Source organism: Pelodiscus sinensis, chromosome 10, assembly GCF_052426305.1.
Source record: "Pelodiscus sinensis isolate ZL-2025 chromosome 10, ASM5242630v1, whole genome shotgun sequence".
In the NCBI taxonomy this organism is placed as follows: Eukaryota; Metazoa; Chordata; order Testudines; family Trionychidae; genus Pelodiscus; species Pelodiscus sinensis.
This window is the reverse complement of record NC_143061.1, coordinates 36721969-36745819: the sequence shown is the minus strand read 5'-3', so window position 1 is coordinate 36745819 and position 23851 is coordinate 36721969.

Sequence of the window (23851 nt, the reverse complement as noted above, 5' to 3'; positions counted from 1 at the left end):
ATATAATGTATTCAATCCCTTATGGACATGTTGGCTTGGACAGAATGGGATTTTTTTTCTCCTTTCTCTCTAACTGGTGGGTAGGCTAGATTGTAAACTCATAACAACTTGGCAGGTGCCTCGGGTCTGATTCTCTGATTAAAGCAGAATTGCAAATGGATTAGGAGAAGGCATTTCCAACAGAAGGGACGGAAAGGGTTTGGGGCGCCAAACATCTGGTAGAACGAGCAAACAATCCCTTCTTCACCCCTTTAACCTTTGTACAAGGAGTGCATAGTGGATTCCCATCAGTGACCTGACAATAGCCCTCCCCTGGGTGGAGTGGATTATCAAGGATAGATGATCTGCACTGGATGGCTACGTCTAGACTGGCATGATTTTCCGCAAATGCTTTTAATGGAAAAGTTTTTCTGTTAAAAGCATTTGCGGAAAAGAGCGTCTAGATTGGCACGGATGCTTTTCTGCTAAAGCACTTTTGGCGGAAAAGCATCCGTGCTAATCTAGACGCGGTTTTGCGCAAGAAAGCCCCGATCGCCATTTTCGCCATCGGGGCTTTTTTGCGCAAAACAGTACTGCGTTGTCTACACTGGCCCTCTTGCACAAAAGCATTTGCGCAAGAGGGCTTTTGCCCGAATGGGAGCAGCATAGTATTTCTGCAAGAACACTGACAATCTTACATGAGATCGTCAGTGTTCTTGCGGAAATTCAAGCAGCCAGTGTAGACAGCTGGCAAGCTTTTCCGCAAAAGCACCTGCTTTTGCGGAAAAACTTGCCAGTCTAGATGCAGCCGATGTGTTATTCTTGGATAGTTCCCAGAAATAACCTAATAAAATTGGAGCCTCATTGAACCACTTTCGTGGTTCCTTATGTCTTCCTGCATAGTTCAGGGCCGTGGGAATGTACCAGTGAAACAGTTTGCTGTACAAATAATTGCTTAGCATAAATACTGGGGACAGTACTTCCCTGTAAATAGCTTTAATGATATGGCAGCAGCTGCCAGCCATTTGTATTTGCTTGATATTGTCAGGCACAGATGCTTTTCTGACCAGACAGCAAGTATGATGTCTCCTCTTCTGATAGATCTGGCATCAGCTATAACAGGATAAGAGGTAATGGTGCTCTAAGCAACACAATGAAAAATGTAATGTTACTGGTTATTCCTCCCTTAGCAGCATATTCAGCTGTAACCAGATGCTCATTTTTATTTTAAGTTTCTGTAGGTTAGAAATCATCCTCTCCTCCCCTTCCCCATGACTCTCACTGAAACCCAGATGATGTGAAGTCATTGCCACTGATAGCCAGAGGATGTTGTAGATACTCCAAAATAATGATGTACCAAATGCTTCCTTCCCAATTAACAGGAGAACTTAAAAATCCACTGAACCAGAGGGTCAGAAAATGTGTGACATCATGCCCTGTGACAAGTTGGCAGTGTACCAGGGCAAAGGATCTCACATAGTCATGGAGAGGCTCCACTGTTATGAGGTATATTGGGGTTAGAATGGCACACCCCCATGCAATACTATCTTCCAGGCCTGGCCACAGCACTGTACACCTCTGCCCAGCACACATGCCACCTGGCAATGCTGCCATAAGTTCCTCCCAAAAACAGTTGCCCAGACTGATGCTCCCTCTCCAGGTGTTCATAAATTGTTTGGAGCCAAGGGGTGAATGCTGCAAGAACTTCAGCCTCTGCTCCAGACTGGACACTTGTTTAGCAATGTGCTTTGTTCCTGCCATGCTTTAGACTCTCTGAAGCACTTCTGCTGATGCTAGTAAATAACCTGCGTAAGAGATGTTTCACTTGCTGCAAAAATAGTCCACATCTTCCCCTTTGTGCCACATAATGTTGAGGAGGATATGGGCCAGTATTACTGATGCTATATTGACCTGAGAGTGAGTTTGTTTTTGGTCACTTCTGACAAATTCTACATAGTAGTGAGAGATTCTTTACACACACAATATGAGAGAGAGAATATGAATAGTTGCACATCATATTGAAAGTGGACTGTGTAATATGTGTGCTGATGTTTTTCTTTTTTCCTTGTTTTCATGGGGTTATTGTGCCTTATAAAAGTGAATAACATGACAATTTAAAATGGGCTGAAAAATATCTCTGCTCTTCGTCTGCTTTATTAAGGGAAAGAGAATTCATCTTCCTTATGCTTACGCTGGGACTTGTATTAAACATGCAAATTATAGTTCAGTCCTGTCAGAGTTCCTAAGCCAAAAATGTAACAGATTTTTGGAAGAAAAATTACATTAAAAATCTGATCTTTCAGTTGTCCACTCATAGGCTGTGTCTAGACTACATGCCTCTGTTGTCAGAGGCATGTAGATTAGACACATAGGCAAAGGCAAATGAAGCCGCGATTTAAATGACCGCGGCTTCATTTACATTTACATGGCTGCCGCGCTGAGCCGACAAACAGCTGATCAGCTGTTTGTCCACTCAGCGCGCTAGTCTGGACGCTCCCCTGCCGACATCAAAGCCCTTTGTCGGCAGCCCCGGTAAACCTCATCCCACGAGGAATAATGGGGCTGCCGACAAAGGGCTTTGATGTCGGCAGGGGAGCGTCCAGACTAGCGCGCTGAGCGGACAAACAGCCGATCAGCTGTTTGTCGGCTCAGCGCGGCAGCCATGTAAATGTAAATGAAGCCGCGATCATTTAAATCACGGCTTCATTTGCCTTTGCCTATGTGTCTAATCTACATGCCTCTGACGACAGAGGCATGAAGTCTAGACACAGCCATACTGACATCAAGGTCACAGAATCCTCAGGATGTATTTTTGTTCCTCTCCAAATCCTGATTTAATTTAGAATGTGACCTATTTGTATAAGATACATGATGTCTTCTTGCTCCTTGAAGTGAAGCCGAGAACAGGATTTAAATCAAATATAAAGAACTAAATCCAGAAGTAGCATAAACGGAACTTCAGAGGAGTTGTCCTCACTAATACCATAGGTGAATTTGGCTAGAGGAGAGTAGATCTCAAAAATTATTGGATGGTGCTATCTTCCTCGTGTATATCTGGAAATGTATATTAGAGTTACACTATACTGAACTTTATGAAAATATTGTTGGCCTCTGTTACTGTAGATTAAATCCAATAGTTTTGTCTTTGACTACTGTGAAAGTATCCAGACCTCAAACTGGTGACCCATTCCAATGCATTTCAGCAGTGATAGAAAATTACACATTTGTAAATACATGATTCAGAAACAGGTTCATGACACTTGAAGTTCTGAATAAGAAAATATATAATTTTAAAAATTGTCCATAATTGAGACTTCGCAAAATGGAAAGAGCAACTATTCTTTGAGTTCCCTTCTGCCTACATTGTGAAAAATAGTGAATTCCATTTGAAAATTCAGTATTTGGTGATATGTACCATAAAATAGTTTGTTTACAATAGGAAAATACTCTGCTATCCTATAAATAATTCTGTGGTACTTGTAACCAAATGACAACTTTTTAATGACAAGTCACGGTTTATTTAAATTGTGTAAATTAAGGATAGAGAGCTAATATGATATTTTACTTCCAACAACCAATATATTATGTTGAATAAGGAAAATTTGCTCTGACCTTTCTAGGAAATCATGGCCATATTACAAGTGGACTGCTCCTGTATCTCTAACGCATGTGAGACATACCTCTGAAATCAGCTGGATTATTTACATGAACAAATATTTAGAATTTGCACAAATGTTTAGAATTTAGTAATTCTGAAAAGTAAACACTTTTTTCCCCTAAAGAAGATAAATGAGACTGTATTTCTTGTACTTGCTTTTTCAGATAAAAGGATTTTTTTATTACTGTAAATTAAATGGCTATACATGCAACCCAGGACAGGAGATATCTTTGATAGTTGGTGAGAGAGACTCATAAATAGTAAACATAACTGTCAAGCCAAATTTACATTATCTTCTAGGAAAACTTTAATATTGAAAGTAGTATACATCTTGATATTACTTAAAGCATTTTCCCTATAGAAACTAAATGAAGTCGGACTCTGCACTTTGTATGTGCTGCTGTCAATTAATTTCAGGTGTCATTTTGGAAATACTAATAATTGGTCCTTTTAAATTAACCTTTTGGAAAGTATTCTCTTTATTACACATTTACAACAGTAAGTGGTGCAACAAATGTGACATCTTGGTATTTTCCCTTCTTTTTACCTCACTGAAGCACATTCACATCAACCTGCAAAAAGGATATATTGATAATTTAAAAAGGAAAGGGATTCCTTTAATAATCCGTTGATGTACAAATGTGTGATATGTCAAATGTCCTCTGGCACTGGTGGTGCACTCATAGTAATATGAGGCCTATGTCAAATGCCTTCTCCTTATTCAAGGCCTCTCATTGAATTTTGTGATCCTGAACCAAAGTCCATGAAAAGACTTGCATGGATTACAGTTGACTGTGGATCAAACCCCCATGTGAATCTCAAGATTTGGACTCCAAAAAAATTGGGCATATTTTATTGATTCCACATTAATCTAGATTAAGTAACAAGCATTTGGAATTCATATTAGTTTTTTTACTTCCTCAAGAATAAACAGTGTATCCATTTTAATACAGTTCTTTTGCTGTTTATTGGTGCAGTTTTTTTTTTTTGGTAACTCCTATAAAATATCCCCAGAGACTTATTAATGCTTGATTTGTGAGGAAGAAATAAATCATGTTAATTTGATCATTCTGAAGACACTGATGTTTCAGATAACAACCTATTTTGAAATCAAGCCTAGAACATATTCAACTTTCCTATGTGCTAACTATGCTAGTTATAATGAGCTGTAGAAGAAAAAATATTGTTTGGTCAAAGAACACTGGCTGAAGCAGTTATGTCCTTAGACTGTGAGTTTTTGCTCCTTGTGAGCATTTCTTTTAAAAATCAGTTCAGGATTAAAAGTAATATTGTCTTTATTTCTGCCTACTGCTAGGCTACGTCTACAACTGGCACCCTTTTCCGGAAATGCTTAAAACGGAACAGTTTTACATTATAAGTATTTCTGGAAAAAGCGCGTCTACATTGGCAGGATGCTTTTCCGGAAAAGCACTTTTTCTGGAAAAGCGTCCGTGGCCAATGTAGACGCGCTTTTCCACAAAAAAGCCCCGATGGTCATTTTCGCGATCAGGGCTTTTTTGTGGAAAAGACTACTGTGCTGTCTACACTAGCCCTTTTCCGGAACAGTTTTTCTGGAAAAGGACTTTTGCCCAAACGGGAGCAGCATAGTATTTCCGCAAAAGCACTGACAATCTTACATGAGATCGTCAGTGCTTTTGCAGAAATTCAAGCGGCCAGTGTAGACAGCTGGCAAGTTATTCCGGAAAAGCGCCTGCTTTTCCGGAATAAGTGGCCAGTGTAGACACAGCCCTAATGTCCAAGCCAGTGCCCACTGAAGTCTTTCTGTTGGTTGAGCTGGATGAGGCCCAGAGTCTGCTAGCACCTGTCACAGCATGGCCTGCAGCACAGACTGTTACCAAAAGGCTTTTCGCCATCCACCAATTAATTTTAAAATTGATGTTCTCATTCAGCATTTTGAGGTCTTACTCTATTTGTTCTGCAATCTTTGGGATCTGGGGGCTGCTTTGGAGCCTGTCCGTTCTTCCTAGCCTTTGGCAACAGTTCTTTCCCCATATTTTGGAGGACTGGAGTGGTCTGTATACACAATTAAGTACTTGATCATAGTTCTTTTCATTCACTATGGACATATCAGAAGTCTACCTATGTCTGATAAGTTGGCCACAATTGATCCCATTATCCATAGTTTTCATCCTCTGCTCCGTTCACAGTGAGCCCTATCAGGGATTGGAGAATTCTCTAGAAAACAAACTACATGATTAAACCAATCAGCCAAGTGCAGTATGAAGGGTCAGAAGGGCCAACTAATGATGTCCAGAAACAGCATTTTTGTAAGAAACAGAGCCCCAAAACTTTAAAAGGGGAGAGAATACAACCGTTACACCTTGCAATAGGTTTTCAGCTACTGTACTCCTCAGTATCGAGGCTTCTGTAAGGTTTGGGGAATCTACTTCTGCTCAACTTTGATTTATTGGGACTAATCCCTTGAGCCATTTGACTATCCAGCTCTGCAACAGGTTGCAGATTTCTCAAGCAGCAGCAGGTTGAATTTGACATGATTGTTGTAGGCAGTGCTGCTTCCCACAAGATTCTGAATACTTCAGAGTCTTGCTATTTTCACATGGGTGCTTCTTAAAAAATTATAAACAGCAAAGATATTGAAGCTGGCTGAACTCAGGAAGACAACACTGCCACATCAGTTCATGGTCAGAAGATTAAAAATGAAACCACGAGGCTTAGAAACTATTTTAAAAAAAGATACTGAATTCTGCACTAACTCTTTACTTTCCTTTCCCCTCAGCCAATTAAGGAAAGCTAATTATTTATTATAAGAGAAAGGGAGAGTGCATTTTTCTAGCTCTCAAGCCAATCTTTCATTCTCCATTCAAACAAAATGCCCATTAAACTTAGCTTAGACATAAATCAATGATTTCACTGTATATAATACATACACCTTTAAGACTTCATCTTCATCCTAGCTGCCTCTTCTGAGACTACTGATGATATGCTAGTGTTGTAGAGAAGGTTTTTTCTGACCATGGCCTTCACGTATAGCCCATCCTGCCACACAAGGCCCCTCACAGAAAAACCAGACAAGGAGATACTAAGAGGAGCATGGGAAGCACAATGCAGCTTTATGTGAACGGAATTTAATTTTACAGGCATCCTGGGACTCACAGGCACCGAAAAGCAGGGAGGTGAGCATGACTAGATAGTGCCCAGCTGAAATTAACAGATAAGGCTTGTTTGACCGTGGCTTGACCAGTCCTTGAGGCAAGGGAAATAAACATAAGGTAATAAAGCACAACTGTCTCACACTGACCATGCCCCAGCTGGTCCTGTCCACGAGGGGATCACGCATGCATCACGAAAACTCCTATAGGGCAGTATTGTCATACTACCTAATTACCAGCCTATCAGACCCTGCCAAATGCAGACCCTAGCATGGCATTAGACATCGAATTTTTGCATAAAAGACCCTCAACACCTTTGTTCGAGGAGGTTCCGAGTGTTGAGGGCACGTGTCTTTTTTTGCCCGGCTGAAGGATTGATCACCCTGCGGCTGCCTCCCCACCCTTCGAGTCAAATATAGGGGTGCGCAAGTCCTGAGCATGCTCTGAGTTCTAGTGTGCCTTTATGTTGTTATCGTTGCTGGATTTGTAAGTATTGCTTAAATATATTAGTTATTGGTTTAATAACTAATATAATAGTCTAATTGTGTTAATTTCACTGTGTAATTCTGTAAAGTGTAACTGAGTTCTATTAACCACACTGTGTAAATTGTATAATCTTGTGTTGTGTAGTGGTGTTGTATTTAGGCCAAGTATAAGTGTTAGAAATAGAAACCCAAGAGTGGTTAAGTTGTAGAGGTAGATTTATGACTAACTCCACCAGCTGCCTAAAATAACCATAGAAGGGCTGGCTGTGGACGAAGTTTTTATTATCATTATATTAGCTTTGTTTTTGTATTTTGTTTGCATGCTGTGCTGCCTTAAGCGAATTAGAGACAGTGATTTGATATAGTTGAATTGTAATCAAAGAAGTTTGTAATTAGTTAAGTATAGCTAAGTTTAGTTTTTTCTACCCTGTAAAAGCATTGGGCAATTGCTAGTTTTAAAAAAAACCATTTGCTAATTGTTGGTTTTGATAAAAGAATCATTCCATTTAATAAAGATCATTTGTTTCACCATCATCCAGTAGTAGGTAATCGGCTTTAACCCTTGAGGCTCTCACCACATCACCGAACCAAGGTGTAACAGCTAGAATGAAAATTAGGAAAATATATTACACATATATGGGGCTAGATTTGCAGCTGCTGTAAATCAACACTGGCTTCAATGAAGATATACCAAATTGAAGGAACTGAGGATCAGGCCAATTGCTCCTGTTCTTTAATACTTTATTGAATACTTTTAAAATCAATTGCGGTGTAAATATTCATGGATAACTTATGTCATTATTCAACTACTCTAGTTCAGGATAGTAAAAATACCTGGAAGGTCAAAGAAAATTAGACTATAATTTTTTCTGAGCAACTTGATAGGTAAATAAAGTTATAGCTAGAGCCCTCTTAGAAATAGCTTGTATGCTTTATTTTCTGCTATAAATATTATCCTGCTGTTCAGTGTAAATACATAAAGTAGGCTAAACTCTTCTCTAATTTACACCATTACATTCCCAAAGTAGCTCCAATGACTCCAGAAAACTCCTATGAAGTCTCAGACAGTAGATCAGACAGTAGCTGAACTTCATCGAGTAGCTTAACTTGAGGGAAGAAACTCACTTTGTGACTAGCTAATGAATGGCTCTGCAAGAGATTGGTGAGAAAATATGTCATTATCCAGATGTAGTTGCTGACAGACACCAAGTTCTAATTAATTTTCATGCTCCATTGGGGCTCCCTCATTGCTTTAAATGTGACAGACACTATGGGGGAGGGGTGGAAAGCCCCCAAATCAGCAGGAGGTCTGAAAGGCATTGTGGTTGCCTCATTGCTGAAAGAACCAGAGGGCCAGATCCACAAAAGGGACGCATGTATTGCAATACTAGCATCACAACATTTAATGCTTAGGTGCCTAGTAACGATACTGTGATTGTACAAAGCGGAATGAAGCACCTTGTCTCCTATGCAATGCAAGAGGGAAAGAAAAGTGCCTGAGAACGGGATACACAAAGCAAGCATGCAGAGGGGAGGGTCTGCTTAAGTTAGCCGGTGAGCCATGCTGATGAGAGGGCTGTGTGTGCCAAGCCTTGCTCCTCTCTGAGTTCAGTGCCTGAGTATTGCTTGTGTTTACAGAGTGGCTGAAGGCAGAAGTTCAGACCCCTACGTCACAAAGCAGTGCCCCATCAGAGGGCACCTAACTCTTCACAAACTGGCAGAGGGGAGGCAGCTTGTGAGGAGGAGGCAGGAGACTTCACATATAACCTTAGGCCTAGTGGTACCTCCCTCCCCTGCCTGATGAGAAGGGATATGAAGAGGGAACTGCTAGGCTAGAGTTATTCTGACTCTGGACCAATTAATATTTACTTTAAGTGGAATATCTTCAACAGGAGATTGTGGAAGCCTTCATGTCGGAATATGTCCAGTGGTTAGAGTACTTACCTCAGAAGAGGCAGTTCCCTGCTCACATTCCTTTTCCTTAAGCAGAGGGGAACTTGAACTGAGGGATCTCCCAAATCCTAAGTGAGTATCATCACGAATGGGCTCAAGGTTGTACAGGAAATCTTCCTACTCTTTCTTGAACTGGAGGTCTCTGACATTGTAGGTGAGTATCCTAACCCCTAAGGAAAGGCTGTAAGAGAGGGCTTCTTTATCTCCCCCACACTGCTCTGTGTAGTATTAGGCAGCTTCTGAGCATGCCTACAGGATTGGACCTTGTGCACCTCTCTTTAAATCATTTGGGGGCTTAGGCAGGAGAGACCCACCTGGGTGCTGAGAATGAGGCAGCATGGTCAGAGATGGAATCCTAGGTGCCTTGGGAACTTTTACTGCAAAAACCTAGTGGCTTTAGATACATACAGGGATAAGTGGCAAACAAGCAGGAATTTTGTGGAAAATAGTGGAGCTTAAAAATGGGGCAGAGGTGCCCAAGTACCTTTGTGAAAGGCATTCTGGGTGGCATCCATAGGGCTAAGGGAATGCACTATAGAGCTGCCATTGCTATGGCTGTTACCTTAAATAATGTCACCCTTTGCCGACAGATACTACAGTGACTTCCCTCTAGCAGAAGGGTGGACACTAACACTGTGGTGGTTCAGCAGGGTTAGCTTCCTGCTGCTCCCATTGTCCGAGAATGGCGATCCGCAGCCAATGGGAGCTGGGATCCCCTGTACATGTGACTATGCAGGTAAATATAGTAGTAGGGGGTCACCAGGAGCTAACCCTGGAGGATCGGCTGCAGCCACTGTACAGCTGGCGGGGGCCAGAGCCCCATCTTCAGCTGATTCATGGCTGTTCAAGCTCCGGAAGGGAGGGAGAGAATGGGGGACCGAGCACAAATCAGCCATTCATGGCACTCTGAAAGTGCTGGAAGGGAGGGGCAGGAGTAGGAAGTACAGGGCTCCAGTGTGTGAGGTGTGTGTGGGAAAGGAGGGCAAACAAGCTCCTGCGGCCCACTGAGACAAAAGAGGACCACTTATGCATCCCACTCACTCGAGTTGGTTGCCTATCACAGATCTAAAGGCTATGAGGGATGCTCAGGGTTGCTCCGTGGAAGCTGATGGGGCTACGCTGATTTATAAAAGCTGAGGATCAAGCCTACAACTTACGATTATATGGAATTTTCAGCTAACAGTTGGCCACAAATGAGCACTGGGAACCTCTGGCTTAAGCAATTGAAAGACAACCCAGTGAGCTAAAGGAGCAGCTCCATTAGCTCAGATAGGACAGGACTTCTTCAAGCTCTTGAACAAGTCTGGGCAAATACCTCACATTTTTTTGGTTGCTAGTCTTCACTTTGGCAGCATTTATATCTCTCTTTATATTCCCTGCCTGCAAACATTTGTATGATCATAGAAACCAAATGGTAAGCACACACAGTTTTTGTTTCAGGGAAGGAAGATGGAGTCAGATGCTAAATACAGGAAATGCCTGGAAGTAGGTAAATCAAGGCCCTGATCTTACCCTGAGACCTGTGTGGACAGTCTCAGTACCTGCATGATTTTCAGTGCATGATTAGGGTTTAATACAGCAGTCAACAGTATGATCCAAAGCCCACTGATATCAAAGGATGGACTCTCACTGACATTTGAAATAGATTCATAATTATACTCCTGTAACAGATAAGCTAGGGAAAAGTAAAGTTGAAAATAGGGAAGGTTTCAGCATAGTATGAAAAAAATTAAGGACCAGAAAAATCAAAGCCCATTTCTAGTAGGGCAGAAAAAACCTGTTGCTAGTCATGGATTTGGGACAAGTTTTCAGGGTTCAGGGTTGATTTTATATGTGGGTTATATGATATGAGTGAAAGTCTGATTTCATTGATGTCAATATTTTACTCTGAATGTGTTGGAAAGTTCATATTGTGTGTATGTTATGACTTACGCTTTACCATATTGAAATGGGGAGGGCATATGCACCTATAATAACTCATTGAGCTTAGAGTCCAAAGTCCAATATGTAATCTAATTATGTCAAGCTTTTAGACCAAAATTCTTCCTGGTCAGATTTCTAGTATCATTGACTGTGTAGGTCTCTATGAAGCATTTGTTTTAAAAGATTTTCTATTTTCAGATCCTGTTTTGTTATAAATCTAGGTCAGCTTGCTTGGCATACTGCTAGGAGAGTTTTGCCGGAAAACTAGAAAGTCTCTCTTATAGCTGATAAGGTCGTTCACATTTTCAAAGTGGAACTAACACTTTGATTTTTGCACTGAGAAGTCTGAATGCTTTGGAGATGTATAGGTCATTGTTAGAAAGTCTTTAGAATGGGTGATGGTTTTTGAAAGGTCAAAAGATGTATCTTTAAATTAGGCAAAAGCCTGTAGTTAGCTTCCTAAATTGCTCTGTTAGACAACTTATCACTCAATGAAAGCTATCTTTCTGTAAAAATGTATTTCGCCTCCGCCCTCTCTAAAAAACGGTGCGCAATTAGATATAAGTTCTCAAATAGTTAATTCTAATTTGTTTGTACAATTCTTTGCAGTTGTTATACAACACAAGGTCATACCTGAGAGAGGATAATGGTATTTTTACATAATATTAAAAGCATTCTCTAGTCTCCAGCAATCAATTGGGTGATTTAAATAATTCCTAGTGTTAACATGCACTCCTAAATAAATAAACCCTCCACACTCAAACACTCATTAATAGGCACATCGTGGAATAAAATAAGTAATAAGAAGGAGGAAAGCATTCTTGTGTAAAAATATCAGTCTAAGTTTCCATGAGGCCTGTGAAACATTGACTATCTATAGCAGAAGAAGGAATTGTACTGTATTGGCTCCGCATCCTTTCAGCTGATTTTATTCTTCTGTGTTTCCTTTCACACCTCACTCTGAAGGGAAATCTATGGTTCCCTATTCTGAGATGGCATGTCTACACTTGCACCTTAGTTCGAACTAGGGATGCAAATGTGGCAACCAAAATTGCTAATGAAGTGGGGATTTAAATATCCCGTGCTTCATTAGCATGGTCTTGCCGGCGTGTTACTCTGCTCAACAGCTGTTCCGAAAGTGAAAGTGCACGCCGGGACATGTTACTTCGAACTAATGTTACTCCTCAAAAAATGAGGGGGGACGCATACTTTCACTTTTGGAACAGCTGTTGAGTGCAGTAATGCGCTGGTGAGACCATGCTAATGAAGCGCGGGATATTTAAATCCCCGCTTCATTAGCAATTTTGGTCATCTACATTTGCATCCCTAGTTCGAACTAGGGTGAAAGTGTAGTCGTACCCTCTAGAGGGAGTTTGTTTCTCCGACATAGGAGTTGTGTTGCTTTTGACTTGAAGGTTAGTCCAGTTTCTGACTTAGGTGAACTCATACAAATGAGCACAAGACATATTCGTTTGCAAGGAGATTCTGGGAAAAATTGGGTTAATTTTCCAACAGCAAGACTTGTGAACCACTGTAAATTACTTTTGACATATAATATTCCCAAACCTGATTAGAATGGGACTTGGAGGACTCTACAATAACTCTATTTTAGACAAGCCAAACAAATTATATTGATTATTTTCTGCAGGTTTGGCTTCCTTCCAGTTATCTCCTTACAGCTACTGCATTTCGTACTTCCTATCCAGATTTCAGTCTGCCTCTGTCAGACTTTCCTTTGTTTTTAATGTTGGGGGTTGACAAATGTTCATGAAAATGGGATATTTTCTTTCTGAGTGTTCTCTGTGCTCCTTTTGCTATTCCCCACTTGAAGTCAACGTTTTCTCTTTATAGCATCACAGTAATCTTCAGAAAACAACGGTGGTGGCTTCAAATAAGGCATAAGCAGGAAGAATAGATAAACACATAAAAACATATCACATTTTCATGCAGATTTACGATGACAGTGTAACTTTAATTCTACCCAGCTTTGCACAGTTAAACTTGTTTCAGATCCTGTTACTTACTAGTATGATGGATCTACCATGTTTGTAAGTACAGGCATTATCAATCTTAAAATATCTCTGCCAATATAATTACTGCTAACTACAATTGTTATTTTATACCGAGTGCATTCTGGAACCCCTCTTCAATCACTTACCAAATATTTATACCCTGCTGTAGCATAAAATTTAACTAGCTCAAAACTAATTTCACAGGCATTAGGTACTGGAGTTTTTGTATCACGTTCTTTAAATTACATGAAAGTCATAGTCCTGCAGTTTGGAGATCCAGCCCAATCCTGTGATGCTCACACAAAACTAATAGATGTTTTACTTGAGTGAGGAGAATAGGATCAGGGCACAAACCTCATGTGATCATAAAACTGGTCACAAACGGGTTCAGTGATTCCTTGCTTACTAGTCCTTCAAAAGAGTGCATGACTAGAGGCATGGTCCAAATCCTTTGGATACCAATGGAAAGATGGCCACTGATTTCATAGGCTTTAAATCACACCTCAAATAATCTATGTATTTATCTTGTGAATTAACTGTATAATTATGTGGAAGGAAAGTGTTTGAATGTTGGGATGGTGGTTGTGAGGGGCATAAGAATGTAAAAGATTCATGGGGAATTTTAATATCTTTAATTTAAATCCCATCATCAACAGCAATCAAACTTTTAATTATCAAATTATGTGCCAATCATCGCCTCATCCTGATACCCTGCCTGAGTGGCATTTTAGGCAGGGAGTAGTGCCATTAATCTCAGTGGAATTATTCAAGGAGGAGGGCATTCTTATTCACCTTGAATAGTATAAGAAACAAAGCTTTCCCTTGTATTCTGCATTCCGCTTCTCCATCCAGGCAGATTACTCATTAGGCTGATAAGACTATAACCTTAGGCCCTCCTCCTCAGGCAGCCAGCCCCTTTCAAGCTGCCTACTGCTTAGCACAACAGCCTGCAGGAGAGCTCCAGGATCCCAGTTGGGAGTGCGCCCACCTCCTTCTGCAGGAGGGCACCCCTCTTGGCTCTTAGTGCATCTTACTGCATGTGTGCACTGCCTTGCTTTCACCTCTGGTTTCATTACAAAAACTGAAAACTAAATAAACTTGAAGCTAATCTTTTTTTTTTTTTTTTTTTGCCCCAGCACAAACTAACTTCTTCCCCAAGTGGAAAGTGACTGATATGAGAAGACTATACAAAGGAAAAAGTGGTCTGAGGATTTGAATTTCTGCCCTCAGTAAAAAGACCAATGAAAGGCTCCGGAGGAAAGGTAAGTGAGGGTATGTCTACACTACAGCGCTAATTCGAACTAACTTAGTTTGAATTAGTTAATTCGAACTAAGCTAATTCGAACTAACGCATCCTGACTAAAAAACTAGTTCAAATTAGTGTTTTGCTAATTCGAACTAGCATGTCCACATTAAGTGGACCCTGAACCGGGGTTAAGGATGAAGCAGTGCCGGCAGGGCATCAGATGAGGACTTAGAGCGTGCAGCTGCTGTCTCAGGCTAGCCGAGGGCTGTGCTTAAAGGGACCCGACCCCCACCCCGGACAGACAGTTCTCAGGGGTGCCCCGCTTGCAAAACAGTCCTGTCTTGGAGTGCCCTGAGTGCCCACACTGGGCACATCACAGCACTCGGCCATGGCTTGGTCACTGTCTTCGGTCCATCCCCTCCAGGGTCCCTAGGGTTGGCCGCTGTCGGCAGACAGGCTACTGGGCTAGATGGACCTTTGGTCCTACCCAGTATGGCCATTGTAAGCTCAGGGCTCAGGGTCGGGGGTCTCAGTGGACCACCCTGATTTTCATGCACACCTGCTCCTGGGTGGCCAGGCTAGCAGCTCTCCTGCCCTAGACAGCCACTTTCCTGTGCCTAGTGCAGAGGTCGTGGACGAGGTCCATGATGTCCGCACTAGACCAGGCAGGTGCCCGCCTCTTGCGGTCCCGGGCAAGCTCCCGGGAGCCGCCAGCCTGGTCCCGGGAAGAGGGGGAGGGGCTGGGGGGCATCGGGTGGCTGGCTTGAGCCATGCCAGGTGCAGGGTCTGCAAGCTGGGTGTTGGCAGGCTTGCACCTGGCACAGGTACCATAGCCAGCCCGTTCCCCTTTAAGGGGTCCGGGGCCGGGAGGGGGGCAATAGAGTTTCCCTGGTGTTGGCCAGAGTGGCCACCAGGGAAACCTGGGGAGGACTAGCCTCCCACTAGTTCGAATTAAGGGGCTACACTCCCCTTAATTCGAACTAGTAAATTCGAACTAGGCGTAGTCCTCATAGAATGAGGTTTACCTAGTTCGAACTAAGCGCTCCGCTAGTTCGAATTAAGTTCGAACTAGCGGAGTGCTAGTGTAGCGCCTATCAAAATTAATTCGAACTAACGTCCGTTAGTTCGAATTAACTTTGTAGTGTAGACATACCCTGAGTGAGGCACATTTGCAGATGTGGGCTGGTGGGCTCACACTAGCACTCTAAAAATAGCTGTGCACATAGTGCTTTGAAGCTTTGGGCAGGAGCTCAGGCTCCGAAGACTATTTCCCTCCCCAGGGGTAGCCTGAGCTGTCTGTACACATAGTTTTAAAGCAGTAGCAAGGGCCCTGCTAGCTCAAGTCTGGCGACCCAGGCTGGGAGGCTTGCTCCATACAGAGTGCACACATATATGCGCCTCATCGACTTCTGCCTAAGGTGTCATGTTCTACCTTTACCAATCAAACATACATGAAAGCCTCCGAATAGTCTTTGAAGAGAGAAGTTAAGCAACTGGTATTTTCATCTCACTCCCATGACAGTGACCTTTACAGAAGCTGAGATATTTCCATCACTGGATATTGGGATATGAAAGTAATTTAAAAAATAAAAGCAGCTTCTCATGTTATAGGCTTTGAAGTGCAGGTTAGAAATTAAAATGAGTTTCCTTTCAACATGAGCCTTCTGAAAATGGGCTCAAAATCCTATGTGTAGCTAGTGCTACTGTGCACCACTACTAACTAACACTTGGCATCTCTTGGAACTCCCCTGTGGTGCCTTAAGGCTCTGACTTCAGCCTCTGAATTTAATGTTCTTTTTCTTAGATGTTGCAAGGTGGCGATACAAGATTTATATGTGAGCTATTCCACTGAATCCGTGCGTCATGGGCATTGGGAAGGCTGCAAAAGTAGGGGGGGAGGGTCAAGCAATCAAAATGTTTCAAGTTCCACCCCACCACCATCAGCTGGTCCCTCTCCATGTTTTAATTCACCCTCCCTCCTAGGAAGCACCCAGCTCTTAGCTTATGAATCCACCCCACTTCTCAGACCTGGCCAGTCCCAAATACTAAGAGAAGCCACTGCTTTGGTTTTGGCAGCTGGCTGGTGAGGGCCCAGCAGGTGGCACAATATGTCACAAGACCTGAGTGGCACATGGAAGGGTGGAGAGTGGGCCCTACCTGGCATGCTGCATGTGGGACAATGCAATGCAGGTCCTGGGTGCCAGCTGGACTATGGTGCACAGCCTGTCAGCTGTGAGCAAGAATGTTACTTCAGATTTCAATAGAAGAGGGCAAATTTTAGTGCTGTCTAAAGGCCAACACTCTAGGATATTTTTTTTAAAGATAAACATGCAAAAATCAGTCTATCTGGGGAGCATTTGTTATGATTACTTCCTATACCACCCAGCAGTGCAGCTCATCCCAATGATGACCCGGAAGCACTCCCAGCCATAGTCATCCCTACCTCAAGTTGCCAGCACCCCACAACCCACTGTAGTGCCCCCAGACTGCTTGACAGCACTGCACTGGGCACCTTCTACTCTCAGTTAATATCCCCTTATGCAGGCACACAGTTCAGAAGGGGGGATCCCAGGCCCTTTTAAATTGTGGGGTTTTGGGGCAGCTGCCTCCTTTGCCTCCACTGTCACTGGACTTGTAGATACACATAAATGTAATAGGACTTTTAGTCCAACCACACCCTAATTATGAAAAATTTTTGGCAGGCTGAAGGAAACTGTATCCCAGCAGGCCCCTTCCCTGTGTCCTCAGCTGAATTATCTGGATATCAGACTTTGTTGTTGAAAATTGTTGTTGTTGAAATTCTATTACAAATATATACATTTGGAAATTAGTCTTATCTATTCAATGTAAAATTAAATATCTCTGACAACTTTGGAAGGAATGCCTAATGTAGTAAATTCTAGTGGGAAGAGGGTAGGTTTAGAAGATAAAATAAAAAAAGAACAAGTTAAAAATTACTTAGAAAAGTTAGATGTCTGCAAGTCACCAGGACCTGATGAAATGTATCCTAGAATACTCAAGGAGCTGATAGAGGAGGTATCTGAGCCTTTAGCTATTGTCTTTGAACAATCATGGAAGATAGGAGAGATTCCAGAAGACTGGGAAAGGGCAAACATAGTGTCCATCTGTAAAAAGGGAAATAAGAACAACCCAGGAAACTATAGACCAAGCAGTTTAACTTCTATGCCAGGAAAGATAATGGAGCAAATAATTAAGGAATTCATATGCAAACATCTGGAAGAAAATAAGGTGATAGGATAACAAGTCTTGTGGATAAGGGAGAAGTGGTGGATGTGGTATACCTAGTCTTTAGTAAGGCATTTGATATGGTCTCGTATAATCTTCTCATCAATAAAGCAGGCAAATACAACTTAGATGGGGCTACTATAAGGTGGGTGCAAAACTGGCTGGATAACCATTCTCAGAGAGTAGTTATTAACAGTTCACAATAATGCTGGAAGGGCATAACAAGTGGGTTTACGCAGGGGTCGTTTTTCAGACCGGTTCTGTTCAATATCTTCATCAACTATTTAGATATTGGCATAGAGAGTATGCTTATTAAGTTTGCAGATGATACTAGCCTGGGAGGGGTTGCAAGTGGTTTGGAGGAAAGGATCATAATTCAAAATTATCTGGAGAAACTGGAGAAATGGTCTGATGTAACTAGGATGAAATTTAATAAGGACAAATGCAAAGTGCTCCACATAGGAAGAAACAATCAGTTTCACACATATAGAATGGGAAGCGACTGTCTAGGAAGGAGTACTGCTGAAAGGGATTTAGGTTGGACATTAGGAAAAACTTCCTAACTGTCAGGGTGGTGAAACACTGAAATAAATTGTCTAGGGAGGTTGTGGAATCTCCATCTCTGGAGATATTTAAGAGCAGGTTAGACAGACATCTATCAGGGATGGTCAGACAGCACTGGGTCCTGCCATGAGGGCAGGGGACTGGACTCTATGACCTCTTGAGGTCCCTTCCAGTTCTAGTGTTCCATGATTCTGTGAACATTTAAAAGCTGCAGACCAAGTTTTTGTTGTTGATGAAGTGGTTTTTTTGAATAATTTTGTCAAAGTTAGGTCTGATCCAAACATCTTGGATTAATAAGAGTCTTTCTAGTGACTTGAGTGAACCTTGGATCAGCGTGTCAATGAAACAACATTCCTTACATCTGGTAAGTCACATTCAGATCTTGGATACCTCTCTGCAATATGTGAGAGAAGAAACTGGTAATTTTAATGTTCTTAGTACTTTAATTCTTTTCTACTGTTAATTCATCTGTTAACTTCTGTGTTATATAGTATGCAAGGCTCAAGGCATTTTTCTTTTTAAACTAGGAATCTTTTGTATGATCTAGAATTCATTTAGTAGAAATGGGGATGGTTTTAATGCAAATCATGATATTTAGCTCAAATATATCCCAATATACATCCATAACTCTACAAGATGGATCAGCATTATTCTTGATTTACACATGGAATCATTACAGCACGGAAAAGTTATGGATGAGCTTTTTCAAAAACTTCTAAGTCACTTAGGTCAGGTCTATACTGGAGGAGAAAATCAATGCAAGATGCGCAACTTCTGCCACGTAAATTGCGTAGCTGGAATCAACATACAGTAATTACTCGCTTAACATGTGCCCGCTTAACACTTTTTTGCAATAGCATGATTTTTTGGGGGGAACATTTTTTGAACAACATGACCGTCCCCGAAATAACATGGTTTCCCCAGCCAGCTGGTTGCTGGCGGCCACGTGGAGCTTCCCCCGCCTCTCTGCAAAGCGGCGGAGGGCTTGCCATGCCGTTCCCCATAGACTCCCTCTCGCTGGATGCCTTGCTTCCTCTCCTCCAACCCAGCTTGCAGGCTGGTGGCTGGGTTTCCCCAGCTGGCTGGTCACTGGCAAATGTGCGGAGCTTCCCTCGCCTCCCTTCAAAGCGGTGGAGGGTTCTCTGCTCACCGCGCCATTCCCCGGAGACCCCCTCTCGCTGGACGCCTTGCTCCCTTTTCTCCGACCCAGCTTGCAGACCGGCGGCTGGGTTTCCCCATTCCCCACCGCTTGAAACGCAACCCTCACTTTTTCCATTATTTTCCATGGGAAAATTGACCCCGCAGAACACTTAACATGATCATTTTCTAAAATGTATCTACCGTGTTAAATGAGGAATCACTGTACCTTGCAACAATTTTCTGGGTACCCACACAGCAGGAGGTTGATCCACTACATTGTACACTAGAAGATTGACTTCCAGTGTGTTGATCTTCATGGAAGCTCAGATGTGCCCTTAGTAGCAGAAGCCTCATTTAAACAGGACATATAAACCTAAACCACTTGGTGCTTTCAAAAATAGCGCCTCACTTAACTTGGTGTGAGTTACTCAGCAAGGGTATGTCTACACTACCCTCCTAGTTCGAACTAGGAGGGTAACGTAGGCATACCGCACTTGCAAATGAAGCCTGGGATTTGAATTTCCCGGGCTTCATTTGCATAAACTGGGCGCCGCCATTTTTAAATCCCTGCTCGTTCGAACCCCGTGCCGCGCAGCTACACGCGGCACGAACTAGGTAGTTCGGACTAGGCTTCCTAGTCCGAACTACTGTTACTCTTCGTGGAATGAGGAGTAATGGTAGTTCGGACTAGGAAGCCTAGTCCGAACTACCTAGTTCATGCTGCGTGTAGCCGCGCGGCACGGGGTTCGAACGAGCAGGGATTTAAAAATGGCGGCACCCAGTTTATGCAAATGAAGCCCGGGAAATTCAAATCCCGGGCTTCATTTGCAAGTGCGGTATGCCTACATTACCCCGCTAGTTCGAACTAGTGGCGTAGTGTAGACATACCCTAAGTTACTGACAGAGTGGGATCAGAATCTAAGATTATTGATCTACAAATCAGTACTCCAACTGCTCTACTCTCTGTCCTGACTGCTTGATGCATATCCAGGCACAGATCCTACACCAGAGAATCTACATTTTTGCTCATGAGTTCAGCTATAGGAGAAGAACTGTGATTGTGTTCAGTTTACTTGCAATTCTAAAAATCTGAAAAAAAATTTCCTTTGGTTGCATAGATGAAATGAAAATGTCCACAATTTTTGGTGAATCAAAAAGTTTGGTAAGAAATTATTTTGAATAAAACAAAAGATTTCATTAAACCAAAAATGGAACATTTCATTTGTGATTTTAATAATTTTATCTATTTTTAAATAAAATTAAATGAAATTTCAAAACAAATATCATTTTGAATCAAAACATTTTGTTTTGAAAATGTAGAAACTAAATTTGTTAAGAAAAACAATAACTCCAGTGGCACTTTAAAGACTAAGCGTATTAGGGGGTTAGGACATAAGCTTTCATGAGATACAACTCACTTCCTTGTCCATTTCCCTTTTCTCTTTAGCATCTGAGGAAGGGACACAGAGATGGGAGTGTGACATCAGTGCTAATTAAATCAGACTGGACTTCTTGTTGTTTTTGCTGAAACAGATTAACATGACTCCCCTCTGAAAGCTTTTTCAGATTTTTTTTTTAAAAAGTTTTGAGCTTTTTGAACCAGAAAAACTTGGCATAATTGACATGAATTTGCTAAATCAGTGTTGTCAAGAAACAGTTGTGCTCAATTTATTTTGCCTAGCTCTATCAGTGAGGGAGTCCTTTAATTTAATGTTAAAAATGTACTCTCGGAGTGAATAATGCCTTCAGTTTTATATAAAAATTATAAGAATCATGGTAGGTATTGTTACTTATCTACCTTACGGCATCCATCGGCTCTGTCATGGACACACATGGCCTGTAGGATTCTTGGCCAGAAGACTCTTGAGTGCTAAACATTAGTTCAATTTAATTACTTAGGGTATGTCTACACTACAACATTAATTCAAACTAATTTAATTCGAATTAGTTAATTTGAACTAAACCAATTCGAACTAGTGCATCTAGACCTAAAAGCTAGTTTGAATTAGCATTTTGCTAATTCGAACTAGCATGTCCACATTGAGTGGACCCTGAACCGAAGTTAAGGCTGGCCGGAAGCAGTGCCGGCAGGGCATCAGATTAGGACTTAGAGCGTGGAGCTGCTGCCTCAGGCTAGCCGAGGGCTGTGGTTAAAGGGACCCAACCCCCACCCCGGACAGACAGTTCTCAGGGTTCCCCGCTCACTTGTCTAACTCGATGAGGGACAGCAAAGCAGTCCTGGCTTGGAGTGCCCTGAATGCCCACACTCGGCACATCACAGCACTCGGCCATCAGCCTGGATGCACTTGCCACAGGCTGCCATCTGGGGGGGGGGGGTCAATTGGGGGGCTGCAGGAGAGCTTCCATCCCGAGGAGCCCGCAGAGCCACCCCAATCCTCCCTATCGGGGGCTCGTACCCCATTCCTCTCTCACCTCCTTCCACTTACCCCTCCCTAGCCCCCTGTCAGTTCCCGTAATACACGAGGTTCGAAGGGATGCCGGAAAGGATGAGACCACAACTGGGGGCTTTAAAAAGCACAAACTGATTTTATTTTGATGGCGCCAGACAATCATCAGAACAAAAATTAAACAGATTGCCAGACAACACAAAACAATTCCCTGAGGCTTTTCTAAATCACAATAATTCCCAATAACTGCCCAGGGGTTAGAAACAGTTGAATTAACACTGGTATTGTCCATAGGGCTGATTATTTACACAACTTTATACAAGGAAACAGTAAAAAACCTAAACCACAACTATTTATAAACTAACTTAGTAACTTTTTAGCCACTGTCACTTGACAAGCAATAAGGACAACTAAAAAATCAATTAGGATAGGGATGATGGCGGGGGAGGGGGGAGGTTATACCAGTTCTGGAGACAGCAGGAACACAAGTACCGGTCGCATGCTCATAAACTGTCTCCACTCGGGTCGACCAACTCGGAGTACGCTCAGTAAGACTCGAGAGCGGGGGGTGCAAGGCGTCTGGGTGATCAGGCCAGGCGTTCACTCGATGCGAATCCCCAGTGAGAGAGGGGCTGCCTGCCTGTTTTATTGCCTGTGAACTTATCACCCCATAGGTTGGTTTTTGCTGCAGTGGGTGGAGTAGCAGGCCTGAGCACAAGTCAGCCCATTGGCTGATCTTTCACTGCAATGGGTGGAGCGAGCAGGGGAAGATTATTAATTTACATGCCCTTATATGGAAAACACTCCACCTCACAGACAGAGCCCCCTATACCAGCCTTAGAGGTATTACAGGCTATGGCTCCCTGGGACGGGCACCCATTGTTGTAGTTCTAACTCAGACACTCCCCTTCCTGATGTACAAAATAAAGGACATGTGTGTTCAAAAATGGAAACTCTTTTTATTGAACAAAACTCGGGGAGACTGGGAAAAGGAGGTGGGAGAGGGGAAGAGAGAGGGTGGGAGAGGGGAGGAGAAAACCTGGGAGGAGGGAGCTGGAAGGGGGAAGCCAGGGGAAGAAGGAGCAGGGGAAGTATAAAACTATGGTACTCCACTCGGGTCGACCAACTCGGAGTACGCTCAGTAAGACTCGAGAGCGGGGGGTGCAAGGCGTCTGGGTGATCAGGAAGGAGCATGTCTAGGCATCTGTCTAGGAAGGAGCATGGCAGAAAGGGATCTAGGGGTCATAGTGGACCACAAGTTGAATATGAGTCAACAGTGTGATGCTGTTGCAAAAAAAGCAAATATGATTCTAGGTTGTATCAACAGGTGTGTAGTAAGCAAAACTCGTGAAGTCATTCTGCCGCTCTACTCTGCACTAGTTAGGCCTCAGCTGGAGTACTGTGTCCAGTTCTGGGCGCCACATTTCAAGAAAGATGTGGAGAAATTGGAAAGGGTACAGAGAAGAGCGACAAGAATGATTAAAGGTCTAGAGAACATGACCTATGAAGCCAGGCTTCATGAACTGGGCTTGTTTAGTTTGGAAAAAAGAAGATTAAGGGGGGACATGATAGCGGTTTTCAAATATCTAAAAGGGTGTCACAAGGAGGAAGGAGAAAATGTGTTCCTCTTGGTTTCTGAGGACAGGACAAGGAGTAATGGGCTTAAAGTGCAGCAGGGGAGGTTTAGATTGGACATTAGGAAAAAATTCCTAACTGTCAGGGTGGTCAAATATTGGAATAAATTGCCAAGGGAGGTGGTGGAATCTCCCTCTCTGGAGATATTTAAGAACAGGTTAGATAGACATCTGTCAGGGATGGTGTAGGTGGAGCTTGGTCCTGCCTTGAGGGCGGGGGGCTGGACTCGATGATCTCTTGAGGTCCCTTCCAGTCCTATGATTCTATGATTCTATATCTTCAGTACTGTGTACAGATGTGATCTCCTCACCCCAGAAAAGATATTTTGGCCTTGGAAAAGGTTCAGAAAAGGGCAACTAAAATGATCAGGGGTTTGGAACAGGTCCCATATGAAGAGAGGCTAAAGAGACTGGGACTTTTCAGCTTAGAAAAGAGGAGGCTGAGGGGGGATATAATAGAGGTCTGTAAAAG